General features: G+C 48.6%; 1 non-coding gene across 1 annotated transcript; it reads right to left on the bottom strand.

Moving 5' to 3' along the window:
* Nucleotides 1–1,026: 1,026 nt before the first annotated feature.
* On the bottom strand, nucleotides 1,027–1,161 carry LOC117670489 (small nucleolar RNA SNORA15). Its single transcript, XR_004592652.1, has one exon. It is a non-coding gene; the product is annotated as a small nucleolar RNA SNORA15 (small nucleolar RNA).
* Nucleotides 1,162–4,247: the final 3,086 nt, after the last annotated feature.

A 4,247-nucleotide genomic window follows, 5' to 3' on the forward strand; every position in this document is an offset into this window, starting at 1 on the left:
ATGAAAAATGTGTGTTGCGATGCAAAAACCATGACTGACGTGTTTGTGTCACATTTCTGACCTTCGTCCACCTTAGGTGTTACAGAGACCCTTGGCAAGACTCACACCCCGCCCCCTCTTATTTCAAAAGCTTTCTGCTCATCCCAATCTGTCTGCCCATCTGTCTATCCTGCTGAACATAGAGAAAGAACAATAGGGTTGGAAGGGATCCTGCTCAAGCAGGAGACCCTACCCCATTCTAGACAATGGCTGTCCAGGCAGGACTGCATTCCTGGTCGTTCTTTGTCACCTGAAGTTCTCTACCACTGGTGAGGAAGACAGACAAAAAGCGAAAAGAAGAACACTTTCCTTGCCAAGTGCTTGCTTGGAACCTGCTGACTTTGATCCCTTTGATCCTTTGGCCTCTCTTGACTCAGACTGACTGGTTTGACCAGCTGTGGTGCGGATTCCCTGTCCTGACTGAGTTTCGCCTTCCTTGCTCAGCAACATCATCACACACTTCCGACATCCTTCCCCAAATCTTAAATGCTGACAGGTGGGGGAGAATGAGACTAGAAACAGAAGCCCAGTCATCTTCACACAAAAAGAAAATGCAAACCAGCTTAACAAAAACAGATCCATAAATGACAAGTTAGGAATGCAAATTGAAATAAGCAAAAATAAGGTAAGAGAACACCTGTCGGCTCTAGACAGATTCGAATCACTGTGTCCTGACAGATTACATCCCAGAGTTCTGAAGGAGCTGGTAGATGTAATCCCAGAATCTTTCAATTTCATAGTTCTTGGAGCACCAGGAAACTACCTGAGGACTGAAAAAAAGCTGACGTGGCTTCCATCTTGAAAAAAAGGGGAAAAAATCAGATCCAGGAAATTACAGACCAATCAGCAACATCAACATCAATACTTGGGAAGATCTTGCAAAAGATAATCAACCAACAAATTTGCAAACACCTTGAAGCAAACAAAATTATAACCAGTAGCCAATATGAATTCATCAAAAACAGATTATGCCAAACAAATGTTATTTTTTGTATCCCTTTCAGATCCAAACATACTGCTTTAGCACAGCCTGGCACTAGATAAATCTGAGGCAAATTTTATTCTTGCATGGTGTCTGACTCCATTAGCCATTGCAAAAGCCAATGCAGAATTCACCCATGTCCGCCAAACAAATATTATTTTATTCTTCAAGAAAGTTATTAAATTAGTGGCTCAATGAAATGCTGTGGACCTAGTATACTTTGATTTCAGTAAAGGGGACCACAGCCTACTTCTTGGCAAGCTAGAAAAATGTGGGGTAGACAGCATCACCACCAGATGGGTTTCTAATTGGCTGGCAAATTGTACTCAGCGCGTAGTTCTTAATGGTACTACATCTACATGGAGGGAAATAAGCAGTGGGGTACCACAAGGTTCCATCTTAGGCCCAAGACAATAGCTTCATAAATGATCTAGATGAGGGAATATAAGGGTACTCATCAAATCTACTGATGACACTAGGCTAGCAGGAATACCAACACCCTGAAAGACAAGCTCAAGATTCAAAAAGATCTTGACAGACTTGAACACTGAACCCTATCAAAATGAAATTCAACATAGAGAAAAGTGATTTTTTTTACATTTAGGCAAGAAAAAAAGTCTGTATAGGTACAGGCTAGATAAAACTTGGCTTAATGCCAGTAACTGTGAGAAGGCTCTAGGAGTCCTAGTGAACAATAGTTTAAATATGAGCCAACGTGCAGCAGCAGCCCAAAATGCGAATGCAATCCTAGGCTGCATTAATAGAGGGATAGAATCCAAGATCACATGAAGTTCTAGTACCTCTTTATAAAGCCTCAGTAAGACCACACTTGGAATACTGCATCCAGTTCTGGTCACCACAATATAAAAGTGATGCTGAGACTCTGAAAAGAGTGCAGAGAAGAGCAACGAGAATTATTGGGGGCTGGCAGCTAAAACCTAGGAAGAATGGTCACAGGAATTGGGTATGGCTAGTCTAATAAAAAGGACTACCGGAGACATGATAGCAGTTGTGGGTGCTCCATCACTTAGAGCAGAAGTCTTCAAACTTGGCAGCTTTAAGACCTGTGGACTTCAACTCCCAGAATTCTCTAGCCAGCTATGGAGAATTCTGGGAGTTGAAGTCCACAAGTCTTAAAGCTGCCAAGTTTGGGGACCCCTGACTTAGAGTCTTTTGAGAGGAGATTGGAGAGCTGTTTGTCTGAAATGATATCGGGTGTCCTGCTTGAGCAGGGTCTTGGACTAGAAGACCCCCAAGGTCCCTTCCAACTCTATTATTCCATGTTCTTTCTTTTGTTTATCAGAATAAGATCCCCCAGCCCAAATACTGTAATTAGTCAGTGAAGGAAAGGTGAGGATAAAGAAGGAAAAGGCTTCCCAGAGACCAACCAGTGCGGATCACCTGGGCATGAAACTGGCCTAAGAAATCCTGGTCCAGATTTCAGCCACTTCATTCTCTTTGGGGGGGGCAGAGGAGGAGGCGCTGAAGCTCCATCCTGGCCATGATCTGGGAGCTCTCAGCTGCTTTACTCTCATCACTTTCACTTGAAGGGCTGGCTATCAGATGTTTTGAAAAACTTAATGTCACTTAAAGGCATCCAGCTTCCTTTGGATGCAGGTATAGCATCCAGCTTTAAAATGAGAGTTCTTTATTTTTCCAGATTCGGCTATCTGGTTTCTGCTTTGGGTTCTCCTACACGCTTCTTCCAGGAGCAGAGTGGTTAGATTTATTTCAGGTGCGAAAGGTCCCCGATTCGACATTGGGCAGAAACGTTTATTTTTCTGAAACTTTTACTTCTCCCGAAATGGGCTTCCCAAGTCAGTTAAAGATGAGCTGGTGCTGGCAATTCAGCCCCTTGAAGGAGTGAGTTAGTGAAAGGGTTGGGGGGGGGGGGGGGTCAGATTAAATGGTTTGTGGCTCCCAGTGGCCGGCAGGGGGCGCGCCCGTTCACCCATCCCAGCAGAGGCCCTTTGCCCAGTCGGAAGGGGGCGCGGGGAAGCACGCGAGGAGGGCGGCTGGGGTTTGCATGTGGCAAGCAGGACTGCAGCTCTGCCCCCAGGCTCTAAATGCGCCTTGCGGGACGGGAGGCTCGGGAGAGATTAGCAGGACCCTCCGGCCTGCCTGCCTGCCTGCCTGCCTTACGACGGGCCTTTCCAAGGCAGGGCAGGGCTGGGCGCTCCAACCTTGGCAAGTTCTCAAAGTCCACCAGTCTTAAGGTTGCCAAGGTCGGAGAGCCTGTTCCAAAGGGCGCCTGCAACCCGCGACTGAAGGAGGCCGGCCGCCCCGTCCCCCCCCACCGCCATTCGGCTCCCTTCCCCCTGGCCGCCCCCTCCTGCCATCGGGCTCGGCGCCTGCAATCGCCGCAGGTGGGAATCGTCCGCACGGCCGGCAGATCCCGGGTTTCCCCCTCGCTGCGCTCCGAGGGAGCCAGGAAGGGAGCGCCAGGAGCCAGCCGCCCGGCGCTCTCCCCAAGGTGGCCCTGGCTGGACCGCTGCCCGGCCCATTGAGCAGAGCGGCGTCTGCTTGGAGCACCCGCTGCCGGCCTTAGGAGCAGTGCCGAGCCGAGCCGCCCCGGGAGGAGTGGGCGCGAACTGGCGCTGCGCTCTTGGCGTCCGACTGAGGGGAAACCCACAGCAACGCGGGAGAGGCAGCCTGGGGCGAGGCTGGACTCGAAGCTTGCCAGCCTTTGGGGGAAAGTGGAGCTCCGGTTCCCGGCTGCGGCTGCTGGTTGGGGGGCCCTGAGCGACGGCGGCTCCCGGCCTCGCTGGCGTGGGGCAGAGGGAGCGCGGGGGAGTTTGCGAGGGCCGCTCGGAGGGACCTTTGGGGAGGTTTCAGCAGCCAGAAATTGAATGAAAAAATTTGGAGAAGCTAATAAACTGAACAATTGATCTGATGCAGACATTTGGGGCTTGTGATGCATCCATTGAGATTCTTTCAAATTAATATTTCTACAGCTGCAATTCTTGTTTCATTTCATCTTCATGTCAGTAAGCAAATACCACAAAGAGTCACTGAAGGGAAAACAGGTCAATATTATGAACCTTTTCCTTCTACTGTGTGGGGGAAATGACTGGTAGCCTATAATCCATCTTAACTTCTACATGGCCTGCATCTTCTGCTACTGTGTGTAGATGTCCTTATCAATGCTGTTTTCTACTCTTTCTAACATACTTTTTTTTTTGCATTTTTCTGCTGTGCAATATATTAAAAGACACACAACAGAAGG

Source organism: Pantherophis guttatus, chromosome 11 (genome assembly GCF_059756535.1).
Source record: "Pantherophis guttatus breed Tessera chromosome 11, ASM5975653v1, whole genome shotgun sequence".
Taxonomy (NCBI): Eukaryota; Metazoa; Chordata; class Lepidosauria; order Squamata; family Colubridae; genus Pantherophis; species Pantherophis guttatus.